The 24,700-nt window shown below is 45.9% G+C and overlaps 1 protein-coding gene across 1 annotated transcript in view; it reads right to left on the bottom strand.

Moving 5' to 3' along the window:
- glis1b (GLIS family zinc finger 1b) overlaps window positions 1–24,700 on the bottom strand; it is a gene marked incomplete at both ends in the record, with an annotated part of 136,162 nt that overhangs the window by 85,708 nt on the left and 25,754 nt on the right. The window lies entirely within an intron of this gene.

Genomic DNA, 24,700 nt, shown 5'->3' on the forward strand with positions numbered 1-24,700 from the left:
GAGAGACAAGCAGGCTGTTTAAAATCGGTCCGTTGACCAATAGCAGGTGGCTGCGGCTCTTCTCGTCCAAATACGGTCACTTGTGGTGTACTTGTGTGTACGTCCATATTTGTATACAGTCTGCTCTAGTGTATGGCTGGAACGCACAGGGAAGTAAACAAATGCCCCCATGTACTGTATGCACACACAGTTACACACACACACACACACACACACACACACACACACACACACACACACACACACACACACACACACACACACACACACACACACACACACACACACATAAAGAATTAGATCAAAGACGGCAATGCTGGCAAATTGTGCTCCACTGTGGACTCTGTATAGGATATGTACCTCTGTGACTCTGTATATAATATGTACCTCTGTGACTCTGTATAGAATATGTACCTCTGTGACTCTGTATAGAATATGTACCTCTGTGACTCTGTATAGAATATGTACCTCTGTGACTCTGTATAGAATATGTACCTCTGTGACTCTGTATAGAATATGTACCTCTGTGACTCTGTATAGAATATGTACCTCTGTGACTTTGTATAGAATATGTACCTCTGTGACTCTGTATAGAATATGTACCTCTGTGACTCTGTATAGAATATGTACCTCTGTGACTCTCAGGTAGGGTCAGGAACTTGACCACAGGGAGAACTGTGGCTATTTTAGGATGTATTATTGGGATGCGGATGGGATATTATTAAGGATTTTAAGGATTGTATTATGTCTGACATGGGAAAATATGTTTTCTTGGATGATTATCATATCCTTTCATGTTGTGGATTAAAACAAGTTTTCTCTTGATGAAAATGTCAAAGTGGAAAAGGCCCGTTTGGGAAAACAAGAGGTTGCTCAAGAACACGGGGGCACAATAATGGCGAGCATTTTTTTCCATGGCTCTTGAATTACGCGGCCCTTCCAGAGAGCTTTGTTCAAGAACAACACGTCCACTTGAGAGACAGCGGCACGCACCCACACCTGCCGCAAGGCCGCCGGCGTACCTACCTGGCAAGGGGAAACTGGAGTCGGCTGTATAGCGCCGGCTAATGGCTCGTAATGCATAGAATATGAGATGAGTGACTTGTGTATTCTACATGAGATAGATAAGTGACAGTGACTGTAAACAGGCTCATCTCCGACCAGGACCGGCCCATTTGATCCCGACCACTCAGCCAATGAACAGCACAGATTTGTGTTGCCTTATTGATGAGGCTGCTCACATATCCACTCGTAGGCGGACCACACGGCTGATTGGTTGACGAGGCAACATCCCCTATGTGACTGTATATAGAGTCACTAAGTGTATGGCTACAGTAGCCTACATAGAATGGAGAGCATAGTTCAATGTAACCTATGTACCTAAGTTTAACCCCATGTAGGTATTTAGGAGGACGTTAGGGACGCTAGCTTGACATCAATACCCAGCCTTGACTGCCACAGGCCGCAACAATACGCTGACATGAGGATCTTCTGTGCAGCCACTTAGCTGTCACCCTATCTGAGGGCTGCTTGGCTTTTATGTAGCGGTCAGGGAGAGGTGCAGGAGACAGCCAGGTGCCTGCTTGGTTTGATGTAGGGCTCAGGGAGGCAGAGAGGTGCAGGAGACAGGTGCCTGTTTGGTTTGATGTAGCGGTCAGGGAGACAGAGAGGTGCAGGAGACAGGTGCCTGCTTGGTTTGATGTAGCAGCAGGGAGGCAGAGAGGTGCAGGAGACAGGTGCCTGTTTGGTTTGATGTAGCGGTCAGGGAGACAGAGAGGTGCAGGAGACAGGTGCTTGCTTGGTTTGATGTAGCAGCAGGGAGGCAGAGAGGTGCAGGAGACAGGTGCCTGTTTGGTTTGATGTAGCGGTCAGGGAGACAGAGAGGTGCAGGAGACAGGTGCTTGCTTGGTTTGATGTAGCAGCAGGGAGGCAGAGAGGTGCAGGAGACAGGTGCCTGCTTGGTTTGATGTAGCAGCAGGGAGGCAGAGAGGTGCAGGAGACAGGTGCCTGCTTGGTTTGATGTACCGCTCAGGGAGGCAGAGAGGTGCAGGAGACAGGTGCCTGCTTGGTTTGATGTAGCGCTCAGGGAGGCAGAGAGGTGCAGGAGACAGGTGCCTGCTTGGTTTGATGTAGGGCTCAGGGAGGCAGAGAGGTGCAGGAGACAGGTGCCTGCTTGGTTTGATGTAGGGCTCAGGGAGGCAGAGAGGTGCAGGAGACAGGTGCCTGCTTGGTTTGATGTAGCAGCAGGGAGGCAGAGAGGTGCAGGAGACAGGTGCCTGCTTGGTTTGATGTAGGGCTCAGGGAGGCAGAGAGGTGCAGGAGACAGGTGCCTGCTTGGTTTGATGTAGCAGCAGGGAGGCAGAGAGGTGCAGGAGACAGGTGCCTGCTTGGTTTGATGTAGCGCTCAGGGAGGCAGAGAGGTGCAGGAGACAGGTGCCTGCTTGGTTTGATGTAGCAGCAGGGAGGCAGAGAGGTGCAGGAGACAGGTGCCTGCTTGGTTTGATGTAGGGCTCAGGGAGGCAGAGAGGTGCAGGAGACAGGTGCCTGTTTGGTTTGATGTAGCAGCAGGGAGGCAGAGAGGTGCAGGAGACAGGTGCCTGTTTGGTTTGATGTAGCAGCAGGGAGGCAGAGAGGTGCAGGAGACAGGTGCCTGTTTGGTTTGATGTAGCGCTCAGGGAGGCAGAGAGGTGCAGGAGACAGGTGCCTGCTTGGTGCTGGAGGACATGGGCCAGTTGTTGGTTCAATCCTTGCATCAGACTGTGGCTTCAGAAATGTTTACAAATACAAGCTGGAGATTGTAGGATTCCACCTGTGATGCTTCTTTATCATCAGTAGTTTGAACACTGTAAGCAAATAAGCTGATGAAGAAGACCAGGCGACGTCTCTCTGACTCGAGCTCAGTGAGATAAACTGCTGCTTGTCATGTAGTTGTTCACTGGTTCAAAGCCCACTTGTCAAGCTCTTTATGCCTTCCATGTTGTTGTCAGTATGAAAACTTGTAGAAATCAGATGCTAACATCCATACTGAGGAACAGCTCAGCGGGATGAGCAGCTGTTTCTCTGTCTTTGCATGAAGGGTTGAGTTTGGGTTCGATTCCCGACAGAGGAGAAGTGTTGTTCCTCAAACTGGTCTCCCATCTCTTTAACTTGGCTGGAAATACACTGGCTGACAGAGCGCCTCCTACAGACAGTCAGCCCGCCCAACCCTCAGTCACTTTTGACTGGCAACAGCCAGAGGAAAGAGTAAAAACCACTGAGAAAACCACTCTAAAAAGGTCTGACCTGGTGGCCCAGAGGCTTAGCTTGCTACCCTGCAGTAGTAGATGCCTCAATCACTTTTGAGGTCGTGGGTTCGAGTCTCAAGTCAGTTTTGAATGGCGACAGCCAGAGGAAAGAGGCTACTCAACCTGCTGAGCTATGAGCTGTTTGGAGGTCACTCTCTGAATTCTACACAGTGTTCACACTGACAACAACACAGAGAGCATAAAGAGTGAGATAGGTTGGATTTGAACAGCTGTTTATCTGACTGAGCTAGAGTCAGAATCTGACTAGACTCCTACTAGGAGTCTAGTCAGTCTCTGACTCTAGCTCAGTCAGATAAACAGCTTCTCACTTGTTCAATTCCAACCTACTTCACTCTTTATGCTCTGTGTTGTTGTCAGTCCCAACACAGTGTGTAGAATTCAGAAAATCAGCCCTAAAAAGTTCATAGCTCAGCAGGTTGAGTCCCTGTGTCTGTGTCATTACCTGACAGGTGCATTATTGGTTTGAGTATTATTTCAGTTATTATTAAAAAAAAAATTCTACCATTACAGGTTTTCAGGGACTTTCTGAACTGGTTCTGATAAACTGCACAGTTCAGAGATCCCCCCCCGCATACACACACACAGACACACATCAGATTTATAATGTTTTACAGCAGAGATTTAACTTTTTTACCCTGGGTTTCCTGTGGGCGAGAGACATAGGCCGAGTGATAGGGAGAGCGAGAAAAAACTGAATTTGGTTAAAAAAAGTTCAACCTGCCTCTGCCTGTCTCACACACAGGTTGAACTTTTTACAGCGGAATCTCATGTTTAACTTTTTTTAACCAAATTCTGTTTTTTCTCGCTCTTTCTATCACTCTGTCTATGTCTCTCGCCCACAGGAAACCCAGGGTAAAAAAGTTAAATCTCTGCTGTAAAACATTATAAATCTGATGTTTGTGTGCGTGTGTGTGTGGGGTGGAGGGGGATCTCTGAACTGTGCAGTTGAACAGTTCAGAACCAGCTCAGAAAGTCCCTGAAAACCTGTAATGGTAGAAAAAACAATTAACATGCAGATAATCTTTTATGTATAATAAATAACATCAATTGATAAACTAAGTTAAAATGATACTAAGGTCAGGTGGTTTGATGACATGCCATTTTTCTTTAATTTACACTATTTTAATCTTAAAGATCTTTTTGGGGTATATTATGCTTTATTGACAAATGTAAAGTGTGAGAGAGACAGAGAGAGAGTAGAACATGCAGCAAATGATCACAGGCCGGATTTGAACCGGGGTCACTGCAGAAACGACTGAGCCTTACATGGTACACACTCAACTAACTGAACCACCGAGGAACTCCTGCTAAGTGTCATTTTAAATGTATTACTTCATTCAACAGCCAATCAGTAAACAAATCCTCAAACAAACTGCTAGCTGATGTAGGAGTCTAGTCAGTCTCTGACTCTAGCTCAGTCAGATACACAGCTTCTCACTCGTTCAATTCCAACCTACTTCACTCTTTATGCTCTGTGTTGTTGTCAGTCTGAACACAGTGTGTAGAATTCAGAAGATGAACTTCAAACAGCTCATAGCTCAGCAGGTTGAGTCCCTGTGTCTGTGTTGCAACCTGACAGGTGGATTATTGGTTTGATTCCCAATAGAGGAGACATATTACAGCACCGCCCCTATCTTTCACGTCACCAGTTGTTTATGCCTAGCGCCCCACTTTAATATGCTCAAATTAATTAGAAGTGTAATAAAAACTAAAATACGATTGTTATGCCTATTTCCACTTTTATTCAAATACAAATAAATTATGGATGGAAGACAAAAAAGCATAAGTTAAAGGAAAATAACATAAAGAATGTGATGAAAGCACCTGACTTTAGGGTAAATATAATTTAACTTAATTCATTATTTAGTGTTATTATAAAAAAATATGTATGATTATCTGCACTGTCCTTGGAGCTGGAATAGCCTTATGCATGTTAAGAATTCAATATTTTTTTCTACCATTACAGGTTTTCAGGGACTTTCTGAACTGGTTCTGATAAACTGCACAGTTCAGAGATCCCCCCCCCCCCTCCATACACACACACACACACACACACACACACACACACACACACACACACACACACACACACACACACACACACACACACACACACATCAGATTTTGAATGTTTTACAGCAGAGATTTAACTTTTTTACCCTGGGTTTCCTGTGGGCGAGAGACATAGGCCGAGTGATAGAGAGAGCGAGAAAAAACTGAATTTGGTTAAAAAAAAGTTCAACCTGCCTCTGCCTGTCTCACACACAGGTTGAACTTTGGCACAAGGTACAAGGTACAAGGCACAAGGCACAAGGTAAGGTGGTTTCATGACATGCAACTTTTCTTTAATTTACACTATTTTAATCTTAAATATCTTTTTGGGGTATATTATGCTTTATTGACAGATGTAAAGTGTGAGAGAGACACAGAAGGGTGTGGGAGAGAAAGAGAGAGTAGAACATGCAGCAAATGATCACAGGCCGGATTTGAACCGGGGTCACTGCAGAAAAGACTGAGCTTTACATGGTACACACTCAACTCACTGAGCCACCGAGGAACCGCTGCTAGGTGTCATTTTAAATGTATTACTTCATTCAACAGCCAATCAGTAAACTAATCCTCAAACACACTGTGATTTGGTTACTTTCATATTCTACACATCATGGCAAATAATTATTTTCATAAAATAAAATGGAAAGTATTATTTTTATGGTTTTGGTAGAATGCCACTAGAAAATAGCATGTTGTGGAATGTTTAACAAAAGCAATTTTTCTTACGTTTTACTTTTAGACACATAACAGATTAAAATACTCATAACTTCTGATCTAAGACAGCTAACTCAGTCATTCAAAAAGTTGAGTTTCTAATTTATGGAAATATCAAAAAATTTAAATGTCAAATTTTCACCATGTGAAGGGTTTTTGAGGCCACCACACATAGCGAGGAGAATTGCTGGGCTGTCCTCAGGTACAACTTGGTCCACAGGCTGTCATGCTGTCGGGCTGCGCTTGCTGCTGTCCATTGTCCCCTGACCTTTAGTGCAGCCTGCTGACAGCAGGTAGGGTTACGGAGAAGGACAGAGTGACAGAGTGACAGAGTGACGGGCTCAGTGCTCTGAGCTGGCCTCCTTCATTCACTCACACAGCACAGTCTGCAGGGCTCAGTGCTCTGAGCTGTGTTACATGATGTCTCATAATTACAGTGGTGATGTTATCATTGAGGATGTCATAATTACATTGATGATGTCATCATTGACACTCACACAGCACAGCCTGCAGCCCCTTCTATTCACCACCACTCTATCTAATATGGCCGAAACCTAAGCCTGTCATGGTACAGCCGTGTTGGGTGACCGCCCTGATCTGTGTGTGTGTGTGTGTGTGTGTGTGTGTGTGTGTGTGTGTGTGTGTGTGTGTGTGTGTGTGTGTGTGTGTCAGATGAGTATGAGAGTCTTAATCTGCCCACTTATTGAAACAAACACAGGTCATTCAACTCCTTATAGTTTGTGAGACATACTGTAGCGGGGAGATTTGCTGCCCCCTTCCCTATTTTCTCCCCAAATGTTCTTGGTCAATTCCCCCTGCTGTCCCGGTCGTTGCTCCACCCTCTCTGCTGGGGAGAGTTTTAGACTAGCACATGCTTCCTCCAATACACGAAGGGCTATTTTTACTTTAATGTAATGGCACTGTTAAAATGGTTCATTTTCAACTTCAAGCACCCAGGATAGCTGCCCAAAACGCATTCCAAAAAATGTCCCATGCGATCACAGCCAAAATGATTGACTGCTTGAGCCACATTATGGTCAAAGACACAGACACAAGCAACACAGAAACAAAACATACTAGACGTTAAGACAAACTTCACAAATCAGCAGTCATGAGGCAGGCTGCATGGTCATGGAATGAGGTGTGAGAGAAAATATCACCCTGAAACTGTAGAGCGCTGGTGTTGGACCATCTGTCAAGCCGGAGATCTCACAAGAAAGGCTGTTGTTGGTGACGAGTGGCCCACCCTGATGCATAGTTACTGTGCAGGCTCCAACCTGAGGCCCACTCTGATGCATAGTTACTGTGCAGGCTTCAACCTGAGGCCCACTCTGATGCATAGTTACTGTGTAGGCTCCAACCTGAGGCCCACTCTGATGCATAGTTACTGTGCAGGCTCCAACCTGAGGCCCACTCTGATGCATAGTTACTGTGCAGGCTCCAACCTGAAGCCCACTCTGATGCATAGTTACTGTGCACGCTCCAACCTGAGGCCCACCCTGATGCATAGTTACTGTGCAGGCTTCAACCTGAGGCCCACTCTGATGCATAGTTACTGTGCAGGCTCCAACCTGAGGCCCACTCTGATGCATAGTTACTGTGCAGGCTCCAACCTGAGGCCCACTCTGATGCATAGTTACTGTGCAGGCTCCAACCTGAGGCTCACTCTGATGCATAGTTACTGTGCAGGCTCCAACCTGAGGCTCACTCTGATGCATAGTTACTGTGCAGGCTCCAACCTGAGGCCCACTCTGATGCATAGTTACTGTGCAGGCTCCAACCTGAGGCCCACTCTGATGCATAGTTACTGTGCAGGCTCCAACCTGAGGCTCACTCTGATGCATAGTTACTGTGCAGGCTCCAACCTGAGGCTCACTCTGATGCATAGTTACTGTGCAGGTTCCAACCTGAGGCCCACTCTGATGCATAGTTACTGTGCAGGCTCCAACCTGAGGCCCACTCTGATGCATAGTTACTGTGCAGGCTCCAACCTGAGGCTCACTCTGATGCATAGTTACTGTGCAGGCTCCAACCTGAGGCCCACTCTGATGCATAGTTACTGTGCAGGCTCCAACCTGAGGCCCACTCTGATGCATAGTTACTGTGCAGGCTTCAACCTGAGGCCCACTCTGATGCATAGTTACTGTGCAGGCTCCAACCTGAGGCTCACTCTGATGCATAGTTACTGTGCAGGCTCCAACCTGAGGCCCACTCTGATGCATAGTTACTGTGCAGGCTCCAACCTGAGGCCCACTCTGATGCATAGTTACTGTGCAGGCTCCAACCTGAGGCTCACTCTGATGCATAGTTACTGTGCAGGCTTCAACCTGAGGCCCACTCTGATGCATAGTTACTGTGCAGGCTCCAACCTGAGGCTCACTCTGATGCATAGTTACTGTGCAGGCTCCAACCTGAGGCCCACTCTGATGCATAGTTACTGTGCAGGCTCCAACCTGAGGCCCACTCTGATGCATAGTTACTGTGCAGGCTCCAACCCGAGGGCATGGATAACATCTAAAAGTGTCAGAGCAAACAGTGTCCAGAGGAGCCGTATTATTCTAGAGGCAGGTTAATCAAACGTATAGGATGGAGAGAGAGAGGGAAAGAGCACAGACTAACATCACGGTGCACGCACGGTGCACGCTGCCTCCTGAAGAAATATGGCGCCGGACATTTGAGTTTTGAAAACAAACACGGCTATTATTGACGTGCCAAATGTGTCTATTTATGTATAAGGGAAATCATCACTCTTTCATTGCTTTCTTTTCCACCATACAAATTTGAGGCTAAATTATAGTTGGGAGTCCATGGAGGAAAGCGTGTTAATGGTGTAGAGCGTATTATGACTGTGGGAGCCAGACTGAGCAGGAGGGAAAACAAGAGCTAATGCCACCTGCAGGAGAACATTATGCTACAGTCTCATGTGTTACTGCCACCTGCAGGAGAACGTTATGCTACAGTCTCATGTGTTACTGCCACCTGCAGGAGAACGTTATGCTACAGTCTCATGTGTTACTGCCACCTGCAGGAGAACGTTATGCTACAGTCTCATGTACGTTATGCTACAGTCTCATGTGTTACTGCCACCTGCAGGAGAACGTTATGCTACAGTCTCATGTGTTACTGCCACCTGCAGGAGAACGTTATGCTATAGTCTCATGTGTTACTGCCATCTGCAGGAGAACGTTATGCTACAGTCTCATGTGTTGCTGCCACCTGCAGGAGAACGTTATGCTACAGTCTCATGTGTTACTGCAGCGCCACCTGCAGGAGAACGTTATGCTACAGTCTCATATGTCTGTATATTTGAGGGCATTGAGACAGCTCTGCTCAGATGAAATCCATCACTGCTATTATTGAAGATGTGTGAAAACAGAAGCCTTTTTAGCAGCAGCCTAACCATGTGACCAGTATGTACAGAGTCTTACCATTAGGCAAAGGTAGGCAACCTTTTCATCATTTTAAAAAGAAACTTACATATTGAAAAACGCCCCTTGCTTTGTTCAGATAAAAAATATTCAATCTTGAGTCATGGCTATCTTAGTATATAATAATGGGCTATCCTATTCCACTTAACTTCTAGTGCAATATTGCTTCTTGACTTTAAGCTTACTTTTATTGTCACTTCTTCACTATTTCCTGCTAAAAGGTAAAAATTAAATGAAATACAGCATCGCGGTTGTATGCGTCCCCCAACAAGTCAGTACACAAATACCTTGAAGCCCACAGCACAATGGTGTGGCCATTCAGCCTTATGGCACTTTAGGCAATGTTTGGGAGTATACCTCAACAACACGGCTAATCATTTTCAACATGGACAATGGTCCTACCCCTACCTCAAAATCACTCACATCCCCCCAACCACTACCCCCACCCACCCCTCGAATCCCGAATCTCTCCGACCTTCCTATCCCAGCAAACATCGTTTTGACCGCGACGTCACCAGACGATAGAATTGTGGTTTGGCATCTACCCAGAAAGTCTGACTTAGACTGTCCCTTCAAAACAATAAATATTGATCTCATATTGCTATGAAAACACCACATGTAGGTGTCTTTTCTATTTTTTTTGAATAAAATGACATTTGATTGACAATTTACCTGTTGTGTGATCAGATAGTCACAGTGTGACATGCACTCCACGTGCAATGACGACTATTATTGAACGCCCTTTTCATTTTTTAAATATGAAAACACGTTTATGTCATATAAGTACCCATAGCAAGTGTCTGTTATTGTATTTATCACAAGCTTCCTGAATCCTGTGGTGTATTGTCCCATTAGACTTGCCGTAACTGAACGCAGTGTGTTCTGGGTCTTGGAAGTTGTGCTGTATGGTGCTGTCTGCTAAATAAATGGTCAAGTCACGTTGGTTACATTATCGTAAATTATATAAAATATATACCTGTCTCATCGCTGGTTGGAATCATGAAACAGAATTAGCGAGGCAGCAATGCAAGTTCCAATAGCCGTCATGTCAAAAGCTAAGTTTCCAATGTTAAGGACTCTATATATGACACAATCCAGGGAGTATTTTTAACAAAATCGATAGCCTAATGGTTAAGATACGGGTCTCCAAAGCAGGCGCCGCAGGATCGAATCCCTGATGAGGTCATGTTTTTTTCTTTCGATGTAGCAACAATCGTTGAATCTGGACATACAGTAGGCTATATGCAACGCTGCTGCATGCACAATGTGCAGATTTGTATCTGAATATCTGAATATAGCCGTTGTGGGAGCGGCATATTTCAACGTTGTGGGGAAGTAGAGGAATTACGTCGCTACGATTTCCATTCCAGATATATAATTAGACCCTGACTAGATGTAGTGGTTTGACGTACAGTACACGGTCGTTATACGTGAAAATGTTTGCTGGGATCCCTACCTGGCCGCTCTTACCTACTGTAGCCCTGCTCCCTAGATGGAACAGACGGACATGAACTTTGACCACCAAAATCTAATCAGTTCATCCTTGAGTCCAAGTGAACATTTGAGCCAAATTTGAAGCAAGGCGTTCCTGAGATATCGTGTTAACGAGAATCGGAAACATAAAAAAACAGGGGACAGTAGCAGTTTTGTCGACAACTTTTTCCCTCATCAAAGTATCTACTGTTGCTACTAGCAATACTGCATGTAAGCTCAGTCTCAACTTGAAGGTCATGTAGAGAGAGGATGGATTGAAAAGGGTGAATGTCAGGAGACCCCATGCTTACCTTTGCCTTGGGCCCCCAAATCACCAAGTCTCCCCTTGAGTACGCGGTCCTGTTTGGGTCAAAAGGTAGATCATGGCAGTAATACAGCCAGGCTTAGGGGTTTGATTCCTCCTGAGGTGACACATGCTCAAAATGTAACGTGCTCATGGTACCATAAGGCACTTTTGATAAAAGTGTTTCCAAGAAGGACATTATGCATGTTCAAATGACACATGTCAGTATCTGCCCTCAATATGGTCCCTGTGGAGGTGCCTAGAATTAGCTGGAATAGTTTCTAAAGTGATGAACACGACCCGTAGAGTAAAGTGGTACAAACAGGAGGCCATGGTGTCTTCTGGAGCCACACGGGACAGATATCACCTTTGATATTATCTATGAAAACAGTTTAGACGGCGCTAATCACATTAATTGCTTTAAACATGTTTAGTTTTCCTGCAGGAATGCTCCGTCTAAGGTAAACCGGCAGATCGCCGCACGAAGGGAGAGGCGCTGGGGCAGCGTGGAGGGGTTTGAGCTGCGCTTGACACCATCTCGCCCGGAGTGGGGGGCTCAGTAGCTGGGTAAACATTGGGGGTGACAGGGGGTCTTGACACGGCTGAAGGGGGCGAGAAGGGGGTTGGCGGGGTGGCCGGGCGGCTGATCACAACAGACAGATTATGGGCCCACAGTGTGCGGGTGTGGAGGTGCGGCCCGCCTGAGGCCTTCATGGGAAATTACTCCTGACTGGCAGCAAAAAAGGCCAAACTGTCGGGCCTAAAAGGCAGCAGTGTGCACGGCTCTCTTCACATGCAGCGGCTCATTAGCAACCTAGCAGGAGCAGCATGATGGCAACAGACCAGCCGTTATAGACGGGTGTTGGGGCAAACATGGCCGCTGACATCTAGAACAGAAGTCTGATGGAAAGCTTTAATGAACATTGATAGGAGAGAGAGATGGAGAAGATAATGATAATAGTCTCAGCTCCCAGAGAATTGGAGATGTCATTCTTCACCTACCAATCGTCTGGGAACTTCTTGTCAAAAATAGTTTCTTGAACGATGGCAAGAACGGCCGCTAACAAAACCTATGCCGCTTTGTCTAGTTGCCGGAAATTACATTCTCCCCCATTAACCTCCAGTAACCTCCAGTAGCATCCAGTAACCTCCAGTAGCATCCAGTAACCTCCAGTAACCTCCATAGTGAAACAAAGTGGAGATACAGTACATTCTCCCCCAGTAACCTCCCCAGTGAAACAAACTGGAGATACATTCTCCCCCAGTAACCTCCATAGTGAAACAAACTGGAGATACATTCTCCCCCAGTAACCTCCATAGTGAAACAAACTGGAGATACTGTACATTCTCCCCCAGTAACCTCCATAGTGAAACAAACTGGAGATACATTCTCCCCCAGTAACCTCCATAGTGAAACAAACTGGAGATACATTCTCCCCCAGTAACCTCCATAGTGAAACAAACTGGAGATACATTCTCCCCAAGTAACCTCCATAGTGAAACAAACTGGAGATACATTCTCCCCCAGTAACCTCCATAGTGAAACAAACTGGAGATACATTCTCCCCCAGTAACCTCCATAGTGAAACAAAGTGGAGATACATTCTCCCCCAGTAACCTCCATAGTGAAACAAACTGGAGATACGTTCTCCCCCAGTAACCTCCATAGTGAAAAACAACGAGATACATTCTCCCCCAGTAACCTCCATAGTGAAACAAACTGGAGATACATTCTCCCCCAGTAACCTCCATAGTGAAACAAAGTGGAGATACATTCTCCCCCAGTAACCTCCATAGTGAAACAAACTGGAGATACATTCTCCCCCAGTAACCTCCATAGTGAAACAAACTGGAGATACATTCTCTCCCAGTAACCTCCATAGTGAAACAAATTACAAACTGTAACCTCCATAGTGAAACAAAGTGGAGATACAGAGAATCACTTTGTAACATGGAGAGAACTTTGTAAAACATTGAAAACGTTTGTCCCGAGCAACGTTATTTTTAATTGATTCAGTTTGATCCGTTTACAAGCACACAACTTCTGCATGTCACCGCCCCTTCTGCACAGAGGGCCGTCCTAAAGACTCTGGATTGGTTCTGCAATGTCATTTTTTTTACTCTTTATTTGAATTGTTTCCACCCAGTTTGAACAACAAAAGCTGGGAGAAAGAGAATGAGGTAAGGCAAGTAGGGCTGGGTAAAAAAAAAAAAAATCAAATCAAATCAATATTCATTTGAAGGAACTGATATTGATTCATAAATCCAAATATCGATATTTTAATATAATACCTTTTCCCGTGTATGCTTGAAGCTTTAACCCTGTTAGACTCTGTTAGACTGTGGTTTGGTTCTTAGCACGAAAAGATCTCGTAAACATTAATATTTTTAATAATACACCAGGTTAAAGGGTTCCTTGTACAATCTACAGCATTAGTTCTTTGAGAATCTCTTTCATATCCAAGCAAAATTGGTAATTGTAACTGAAATATCGTTATTGAATCGTATCAAATGGGGAAATCAGTGGCGAAACCCCACGCTAAAGGCAAGCATTTTCTCTAGAGGTTCTCCTATTTGGAAAGTGTCTGAGAGTGCTCTGTGCAGCCAGGTCGTCACGTCACCTGCACAACTCATAAGTTTCCCCCCAAGAATAATCTCCAGCATTCTCTCTCTTGACAGTGGAGCTTTTCTTGGGTTAGCACTGACGCGAGGGAATCCTTTGATATCTCCTTCAACACTGCAATATTTCTCTCTGGCCTTGGGCAACAGGCCTCGGACTAACGATGGGTAGCTGCCTGGATTCAACTGTTTGGCTGCTAACTAGCATGAAATCCACTATTACTCATGTTTAGAGGCCCCCTGTAAACGCAAAGGCTCTCAGGGCCTAACAAGCTCCACCAGGTTTCACCCAAGACATCCAGGCTCCTTCACTGCCAAAGCTGTCGGATACAGTGAAGCGATGTCTTTTCGTGCTCAAAGAAAACACTGCAGAATAAAACATGTTATGAACTTAGACAAGCGTCTTTTTTTAGCGTTTGTGCTTTATATGTATGGAGGGGGGGGGAGTCTGGTGGAAGTCAGTTGGTTTATCACAAGGTGTCTCTCTCTGGTCTGACCGATGAGGAAAACCACCAACACTGTTCGGATGTGTTGGGAGGGGAGGCTGCGGAGCGGAGTGGCCAGGCTGCGGCTGGGAGGAACATGTGCATTTAATCTGCCTGCTTCCAAATGCCCTGTGGCAACCACAGCAAAGAGCAGAAAAACGTAAATGGATGAAATTATATCCATATGATTCAACGAGACAGCTAAGGAGAGGCAGGTTTCTCATGCGCTTCGTCAGGATACCAAATTAAACACAGCTTGGCTAAAACATTCGCATTACATAGTTTACACATATCATTTCCACAGCCAAGCGGGACCCTTTTAGCGGCCAGCCTCATCTGTTGTGAATAGCGGCTCTAATTTGAATCAAAGATAGCATTTCTCAGAGCTGGATGGAGATGAATTCACACACACTTGCTTTGTTTTTCCTTCAAGCGTCGCCCCCCCCCTCCCCTCCCCTCCCCCCCCCCCCCCCGCCTTTCTCCTGCGCTTCGCCCACATTTCGGGAAGCCTTGATTTATGAATGGTGAGATATGAGTACACACAGCAAATGACTAAACGCTGGTGACTGTTGTCCAGATGGGGAACGAACAAGCGAACGGAGCGATAGCTCAGCCGATAAATTGGTGGGAGGAAGTAGTCATGTAAATGACTAAAGAAATTGTTCTGAACAGCCATTTTGCACTCGTGCCTGCAGATTAAAAACTGTGCCGCGGACGGTCCAACAGGACAGGAAACATTCCTATGATGCTAAATGAGCTCACATAATGAGAGCAGGGCCCAGCTGGCTGCTTCCTCTAACAGGCGCTTTGATGGAGATTGAGGAGGAAGTGCAGTGATGGATCTCAACCACTATTGGCAGCGATGGGAAAAGTACACACATTCTTTACTTAAGTAGAAGTACAATTACTTGTGTGTAAAAGTACTGATTCAACTTGTTTACTCAAGTAAAAGTAAAAATGTACAGGCTCTGAAATGTAAAGTATCAAAGTGAAAAAGTATTTCAACCGGCTGTTTCTCTGTAGCTAATTGAAACTCAAGTCATTAATATAACTCAAAGACTATTCAACTTAAAAGATCCCCTTAAAACATGGTTTAAGATTTATTGAGACTATTGATTAATAATTTGTGTGATATGGTTTTTCCACAAAAAAGCTGCACGTACATGTAATGCGTGAAAGCTGGGAGAGCGCGAGACCAGAGAGACAACATTTAAAACTAAACTAACGGGCCTGTTTTGAAAATGCAAGGAGTAGAAGTACATATATTTGTGTTACAATGTAGGGAGTAAAAGTAAAAGGTGTCAGAAAAATAAACACTCGGTAAAATACAGATAGCTGAAAATCCTACTTAAGTACAGTAACAAAGTATTTGTACTCAGTTACTTCCCATCTCTGCCTATGAGCCTTTTTCACCGCATCCGTGTTGTGTCTAAAAGGCAGGGTAAACACAGGTCCAACAAAAACATGAATGAGCGGCCCCAGCACTGGAACACCTAAATGGATTGGGAAGTTGGAAACCCTCATGAATGTGTTTGTTGCACCTGTGTTTACCCTGCCTTTTAGACACAAAAGGGCTGCTGTGAAAAAGGCCGATTGCCTTGGCGGAGGCCTGGCACAGTGCACAACAACATGGAGAGGCTTGATGGAAGCACTTAACCTCCTCTGTGATCCAGGGGCCTGCATTCAAACGTCTCACAGCTCCTCAGCCCTGCATCACATTACAGAGCCAAGATGCCATTTCCTCCTGAAGCCGCTTCACCGGTTCACCAGGTTGAGGGGAAAAGCAAAATAGGGTCACATTCTCAAAGAGAGGGAGCGGAATGAAAGGGAAGAGGAGATCTCCTGTGTGTTATCATGCAGTGTTAGAGGATATCTCCTGTGTGTTATCATGCAGTGTTAGAGGATATCTCCTGTGTGTTATCATGCAGTGTTAGAGGATATCTCCTGTGTGTTATCATGCAGTGTTAGAGGATATCTCCTGTGTGTTATCATGCAGTGTTAGAGGATATCTCCTGTGTGTTATCATGCAGTGTTAGAGGATATCTCCTGTGTGTTATCATGCAGTGTTAGAGGATACTGTATCTCCTGTGTGTTATCATGCAGTGTTAGAGGATATCTCCTGTGTGTTATCATGCAGTGTTAGAGGATATCTCCTGTGTGTTATCATGCAGTGTTAGAGGATATCTCCTGTGTGTTATCATGCAGTGTTAGAGGAGATCTCCTGTGTGTTATCATGCAGTGTTAGCGCTGAACCCAACCTGCTTCCAACCTACGCCCTCGCTTTCCCCACAAGATTGACTTTTCCTCCTGGTCAAAGGAACACGGTCGTACTGTAGAAATAATTTTCATACAGACATGGAGCCGTATGAACATGGGCCAGTTGTAGGCTACGGTTACCTCTGAGACGTTCTCCACTCCCAACAAACAGCGGGTCAGGTTGCAGTCAAGTGACTGATCACATCCATATCAAGGCTGCTCAATGAGAACAGACAGAAACAAAAGTATCACAGTAGTTCTCCCCTGTGCAAAACTGAACTTTTGTCTTGTGCATTATACAGCACAACAGATTTTAAGTAGTATATTAGTGTTCACTGCAGAGATGTGTAGCATATGGGCTGAATAATCACTGGATACGAGAAGTACTGACATGGGATTTAGAGAGGAGCAAGATCCTACCGGGTGACCTGTCGTTGGATGAAAGGCTACTTAACAGCCTGCCCGCTTTGTCGTGTGACAGGGCTGAGAAGCAGAGAGGTGCAAGTGACAGGGCTGAGAAGCAGAGGGGTGTAAGTGACAGGGCTGAGAAGCAGAGGGGTGCAAGTGACAGGGCTGAGAAGCAGAGGGGTGTAAGTGACAGGGCTGAGAAGCAGAGGGGTGTAAGTGACAGGGCTGAGAAGCAGAGGGGTGCAAGTGACAGGGCTGAGAAGCAGAGGGGTGTAAGTGACAGGGCTGAGAAGCAAAGGGGTGTAAGTGACAGGGCTGAGAAGCAGAGGGGTGTAAGTGACAGGGCTGAGAAGCAGAGGGGTGTAAGTGACAGGGCTGAGAAGCAGAGGGGTGCAAGTGACAGGGCTGAGAAGCAGAGGGGTGCAAGTGACAGGGCTGAGAAGCAGAGGGGTGTAAGTGACAGGGCTGAGAAGCAGAGGGGTGTAAGTGACAGGGCTGAGAAGCAGAGGGGTGTAAGTGACAGGGCTGAGAAGCAGAGGGGTGCAAGTGACAGGGCTGAGAAGCAGAGGGGTGTAAGTGACAGGGCTGAGAAGCAGAGGGGTGCAAGTGACAGGGCTGAGATGCAGAGGGGTGTAAGTGACAGGGCTGAGAAGCAGAGGGGTGTAAGTGACATTTGTTTTATGTATCAATGAAAGCTCTTGATGAGCTCCTTCTACACATGTGAATTCTAAATCAATCCAGAGTTACAGTATTAATCAAAAACCAAAAGACCGAACACTGAACACAACAAACTATTTGAGGCCAAAAGGGCTTAAGTGCACTTACGCCTCTAAAAGTCAAGTCGCAAGTCATCAAAACAAGGACTCAAGTCGACTTGAGTCCAAGTCACCAAGTCTCAAGTCCCCATCTCTGATAGAAGTTTTCATATTAGATATTAAATATTGAATTTAATAAATGAAGTCAGGACAAAGTGGTGATTTGTTCGGCTCTCCTGTAAAGTTGGTCAAATGTCACTTCCGCCCCTCTCGTCCTCAGCCTTCAATATGCTCACTAGCTACCCCTAACCATTTCTAACGGCTCATTTGAGTCCATTACAGAGCTCCCAGTGGCCATTAGGAAGCATCACGGGCACAGCCTTCATTGCAAAGGCATCAGGTAACGTGAGCCGGCCGTGAAAAAGCCTGAGTGAAACTCCTCAACATGATCTGTGCTGCGATGATGTTACTGCAGGGTCCTGTTCCACAGCTCTGACACCAGGCTTCAGTCTATCCAGCACCGTTCACTCACACCTGCCTCCTCTCTCTCTCTCTCCATCTCTCTCTCTCTCTCTCTCTCTCTCTCCATCTCTCTCTCTCCCCCTCTCTCTCTCTCTCTCTCTTTCTCTCCCTCTCTCTCTCTCTCTCTCCATCTCTCTCTCTGTCTCTCTCTTTCTCTCTGTCTCTCTCTGCCAAAAGCTCCTCTTCCTCTGAACCCTACAATGGGGTGTTATAGACCTCCGTGTGCTCCATGGCTCCTTTATATATCAGTGGTATTGAGGGATGATGGATGTTATCACAATAACAAGATGTTTAATTCATTAATTGATCCACTTTATTTCTCTTTTGTTCGACGATTATCGAATATAATCCTCCTCTCTTCACCTCCATCACCTTCCAATAGCTTCTAGCACCTACTCAGCTCTCTCTCCATCTTTGATATATACATGATATAGAGAGTGAGGTGTAGGGCTGTCAAAGAATATTCTATATTCCAATATATATTCGAATATAAAGATTAAAAGAATATTCAAATATGAAAATTATTTTTTTACATTTAACCTTAAGAAAACTGTCCAAGAGGGCAACATAAAAACATGCATCGTTTGCCTGGTTATTTAAAAACATTACAAGGTTACTACTAGTAGGCTACTACTGTATTAGAACCTGACTGAATAAATATGGGGGGAAACAATGTTTATGTTGGAAAAAAATGTTTTATCTTCAAATAAATATACCAAGTAGTTATATAAGCTCTCTGCTTTGCCACGCATGTACGCACGCAAAAAAAAAGAAGGGGAAAAAAAAGTATATATATATTTTTTTAGTATTCGAATATATTCGAACGAATATGATTTGCTTAGAGGGAATATTCGAATATGATTTTGGGGCAATTTTGACAGCCCTAGTGAGGTGACATGTGACAAAGGCCCCATGCCGGATTCCAACCCGGGACGTTGCGGTTTACGGTACGTGCCTCAGCCCACTGAACCACCGGGACACACAGACGGCTGTATTTTTACAAAAGGATCTTGGCTTGCGTAGCTTTAAATCCCTGGATCAGCAAAGCCATTGTAACGAGTGCAAGGCCTGAGGTCACAGAGCCGATAGACACAATATAGACACAATAGATATAAAAAGATGGTGTGTTGTGGAACGAGCCGGTATGATGGAGATGTGTTGGCTAAAGAAACAAGAGGCCGTCTGCCTGTCTGGCAGGCGGCTCGTCGTCCACACAGGCCAGAGTTGACACAGCTGTCTAAAGGCGTTTGGGCCACTCCATAACTCTGACGTGACAACAAATAAACATTTCAGAAGCCCTGCGGGTTGCCAAGCCAAATACCTCCACGCCAGAGGCACCATCGTATTCAGACAGAAAACATGCCGGCTAAATTAAACAATAGGTCAAGATGGCATTGTGATCAACACCAGCCCAAGGCCCCGGGGCGAGGAGAGAGGGCTTTTTACGCAACCCTCTGGAGGGGGACCAGACCACAAAGCCCTCTGGGTAATATAGCAGCTGCCCGAGCAATGTGGTGCAACCGAGATGCCGCGGTGCCCCGTAGATGTGTGCCAGGGTCGTGTTCTGTTCTGCTCTCTGTGGGCTTCAGGGTCCAGTTTCCAGCTGTGTGGATATGGCTGCTTGCAATATATCAGACTGCAGTACAGGCATTCAATGTGTCAGTCTGAATCACGGCCCGGGCTTATCATGCAGCGTTCACACTTACGCACATCGCCATCCGTTCCCATTTCAATCAATCAAATCAGCACTTTTCACTAAGTGGCCCTCAAGCCCTGCTCACCACCAACACCGTGTGTGCCCCTGTGTGTGTGTGTGTGTGTGTGGGTGTGTGTGTGTGTGCCCCTGTGTGTGTGTGTGTGTGCCCCTGTGCTCATTGTCCTATAGGAAAACACTTTGATTTGAGTGCAAAACCACTCCCCATTCCTGTGCAATTACGACCGACTCAAACGACCTGCCAACGGCAAAGAAATGCCGAGGTTCCAGTGTCCATTGGTATTCCCCCAGTAAACGTTTTCATATTTATGGAATATTTTCCTTGAAATTTCTCATCAGACGTGTGTTTATGTTCGCCGTAACACGAGTCGCAGCCTGGCACTTGCTGGCCTCACACAGTTTGCCAGTGAGAGCGCAGGCTGCATTATGAGACTCCATTTTTCTCATATACAAAATATCTATTTCCCGGGTGCACTTTAAATTGTGCATGACCTAATCTAAATATCTTGGCTTTATTGCTTTACAAAATGGAATTGGCACATCTGTGATGCTGATTTTCTGTTTGGTTTCGCCTCTGAAACAGATGCAGTGCAATCTAAGTGACAGTTGCTACGTTAGACGCTCTGAACAATTACCATTACGGGAAGACTGAAAAAAAGAAGAAGAAAAAAATCTGACTTAAAGAATACTTAAAATAACGAAACCAATGTGGTCCTAAACCCGGCGTAACCCTTTTTACATCGATGTTAAACTAATTCCAAAGCTGAACAGATGGGATGTGAAGCAGATGTTTGAGAGTGAACTGCTGAGCAGAAAGCGAGAGCCTCTTTCTGGAGACAGTTAGATGGTCGGGGTGTAAAACTCGATGGGGGAGAGGAGAGCTACGTCCCAGCTTCAATATCAGGTCCTGTACAGTGGCAGACTGCCAGTCACCCAGGATCATAAAGCAGAGAACCATGTCCACACATGTCCTACTGAGAAGATACAGGATGTTCTCATCTGCAGAGGACGTTACAGCGATGTGACCCCCCCCCTCTCTCTATCTCTCTATCGCGCTCTCTCTCTCTCTGCATCTCTCTCCCTCTCCTCTCTCTATCATCTCTCCCTCTCTCCTTCTCTCTCAGCCTGTCTCTCTCTCTCTCCTTCTCTCTCTCTCTTCCTCTCTGTCTCTCTGCCTGCCTCCCTCTCTCCTTCTCTCTCTCTCTCAGCCTCTCTCTTCCTCTCTGTCTCTCTGCCTGCCTCCCTCTCTCCTTCTCTCTCTCTCTCTGTCTTTCTGCCTGCCTCCCTCTCTCCTTCTCTCTCTCTCTCTCTCTCAGCCTCTCTTCCTCTGTCTCTCTCTGTCACATTCTCCCTTTCTCTCTCATTATCAATCATTTGATGTGGTTTTGGTAAAGTCTGACTGTTCAAACTGTCATGCACAGTTTATCACCACAAGCAATGCCTCAATATTCTTTTTGGATCTGTCTTTTGGGACCTGTCCCCCCCCCCCCCCCCCTCTCTCTCTCTCTCTCTCTGGTCTCCACAGTGTAAACAGATAGAGCCTGAGCGGAGCAGCGTGGAGAGCTGCTTGACCTGTAGCAAACTCCAACGCTCTTAATTGCTGCACTGAATGCCAGCTGTTATAGTCAGCGTTCGAGAGCGCAACGGTTTCGCTAATGCTCAAAAAATGCTCTCGAGTGCGCGTTCAACACACACATACCACATCACTGTCATGCATCGTTCCTCGCCATGAATTCTGGGCAAAAAATGGCTTTTTTGGGGATGACATCAGTTGAGTTGAATTTGCGTCCCTGGCTCCGTTTCTCCCAGACTTCACTTCTTTCTCAAACATTCAAATTGGAGCCGACACGCTGGCCGCAGAACGCTGCGGTGCTCAGCTCCAACATGACACCCTAAACATAAACATCTCTTTCTCGACATCATTTATCCATACTTCTCTTAGTGTTTATGTTATACGGTAGCGACTGGCTTGCCCATATATATTAGCTCCTTCAGGGCTGGCCTCGCCTGGTGTGGTGTAGGGCCTGCGTGCCTGGGCGGGTGGAGGGATACTGTTAGTCCCGGGGTTGTGGTCTGGCCCTGAGGTAGGCGTGCTCCCTGCCCGCTTGTTTGCTGGGAGATGTGACGGTGGTCGGTCGGAGGTTGAATGTTGCTCTGGTCTCTCTCCCACGCTAACATCAATAAGCCACATGCACTGAGAGATTTAGCTCTGTTTTTCTGTGACACTCCCAACAGACCTCAGTCACACTGCGGTGTGCTGGCCGTGTCTGTTTGAATGTGAGGAGCGGGGGCCAAGATGGCCGCCCCCGAGGAGAAAGGATCTGTTATGCGTTTGCCTTGTCAAATGCCACAAGCGTCGTCTGACCTAACTCCGCCTCCACAATGCACATGATCCATGACCGCGTACAAGCCTGAACGCGTATTATCCCCCACTGACTAAATATAGATTTATATTGCATATAGTTATTTACTACTATTACTACCATTACTACCCTATTTATTATTAAGTCTATCTACTGTGGGGTCTGGTGAATCGTTGGTGAATTGTCTGGTTGTACTGTATGTCTGCACAAAGGGAAGTTTGCAACTGCAATTTCGCTGTATGATTTTATTATGCAATGACAAATAAACTACTATTCTATTCTATTCTATTCTGACCACTAGGGAGCATGTGAGGGCAGGGCTTCTCAACGTGCGTATTATCCCCCACTGACCACTAGGGGGCATGTGAGGGCAGGGCTTCTCAACGTGCATATTATCCCCCACTGACCACTAGGGGGCATGTGAGGGCAGGGCTTCTCAACGTGCGGCCCGCGGGCCAAACGTTTCTGGTGGTTCGGTGACATGATGCTATCTGGTCCGATTCTCAATAGGTTCACATGTCTTTCAGAGGCTGTAGCGGAATCAGTTTGAAAGCCAGAGTGAAGGTTCTGGTATCGTATGAAACTAGATGACCTCTGACATCCATTGGTACCAACCATGTCATGGTAGCATGGTAGGTCCGTGTCCTAAGCCGGAGATGCCAGAGCTCCTGTCCATCAGCTCTCCCTCCCTCTGCTGCACGGAGCTGGGTCTGCATCCCTGCATCGCCCCCTGAACGCGACAGAGACCCAGAACACAGGCAGAACCAGCTCTCCTCTGTATTAGTAAAGTGACCCAGAACACAGGCAGAACCAGCTCTCTCCTCTGTATTAGTAAAGTCATCCAGAACACAGGCAGAACCAGCTCTCCTCTGTATTAGTAAAGTGATCCAGAACACAGGCAGAACCAGCTCTCTCCTCTGTATTAGTAAAGTGATCCAGAACACAGGCAGAACCAGCTCTCCTCTGTATTAGTAAAGTGATCCAGAACACAGGCAGAACCAGCTCTCCTCTGTATTAGTAAAGTGATCCAGAACACAGGCAGAACCAGCTCTCCTCTGTATTAGTAAAGTGATCCAGAACACAGGCAGAACCAGCTCCCCTCTGCATTAGTAAAGTGATCCAGAACACAGGCAGAACCAGCTCTCTCCTCTGTATTAGTAAAGTGATCCAAAACACAGGCAGAACCAACTCTCTCCTCTGTATTAGTAAAGTGATCCAGAACACAAGCAGAACCAGCTCTCCTCTGTATTAGTAAAGTGATCCAGAACACAGGCAGAACCAGCTCTCCTCTGTATTAGTAAAGTGATCCAAAACACAGGCAGAACCAGCTCTCTCCTCTGTATTAGTAAAGTGATCCAGAACACAGGCAGAACCAGCTCTCCTCTGTATTAGTAAAGTGATCCAGAACACAGGCAGAACCAGCTCTCTCCTCTGTATTAGTAAAGTGATCCAGAACACAGGCAGAACCAGCTCTCCTCTGTATTAGTAAAGTGATCCAGAACACAGGCAGAACCAGCTCTCCTCTGTATTAGTAAAGTGATCCAAAATACAGGCAGAACCAGCTCTCTCCTCTGTATTAGTAAAGTGATCCAAAACACAGGCAGAACCAGCTCTCTCCTCTGTATTAGTAAAGTGATCCAGAACACAGGCAGAACCAGCTCTGCTCTGTATTAGTAAAGTGATCCAGAACACAGGCAGAACCAGCTCTCCTATGTATTAGTAAAGTGATCCAGAACACAGGCAGAACCAGCTCTCCTCTGTATTAGTAAAGTGATCCGGCTCAGTGGAGAGGTTAAACTGATTTAGGGGTTTGGATGGGACACAATTATGACACAAGCTGTGTGCAATGCAGCCGGGCCCGGGTCGGGTCTTCAGGTTTCCCGTACCGGAGCAAAGCTTAATGTGAAGGAAATTGCAAACTCAAAATATTGCATTCCAGACAAATGCAATTAGAGTGGATCACATGCTTTGATACCTGGTTATGTGCTTAAAAGCAAGAGGTAGCTGGGCAGCTGTTTTAATTCATTGTGGCAGTTTACAATATTTGATTTATATTGCATTTGATTTAATTTTTAACATTTTATTTTCAAATATTGTATGGCTCGCGATCATGTTTTGCAAATAAATGTTTAGATACAATTGTACTTATTGAATGAATTTGAAGACTGCCAGCTCCTCGAATTCAAATAAGATTATCTCGCTGAGTGAAGGTTGTGTCTGTGTGTGTGTGTGTGTGTGTGTGTGTGTGTGGGGGGGGGGGGGGGGGGGGGGGGGGCAGTCTGTTCAGGTTTCGTGAGGTGAG

The sequence above is a fragment of the Poromitra crassiceps genome (genome assembly GCF_964638095.1).
Source record: "Poromitra crassiceps genome assembly, chromosome: 12".
In the NCBI taxonomy this organism is placed as follows: domain Eukaryota; kingdom Metazoa; phylum Chordata; class Actinopteri; order Beryciformes; family Melamphaidae; genus Poromitra; species Poromitra crassiceps.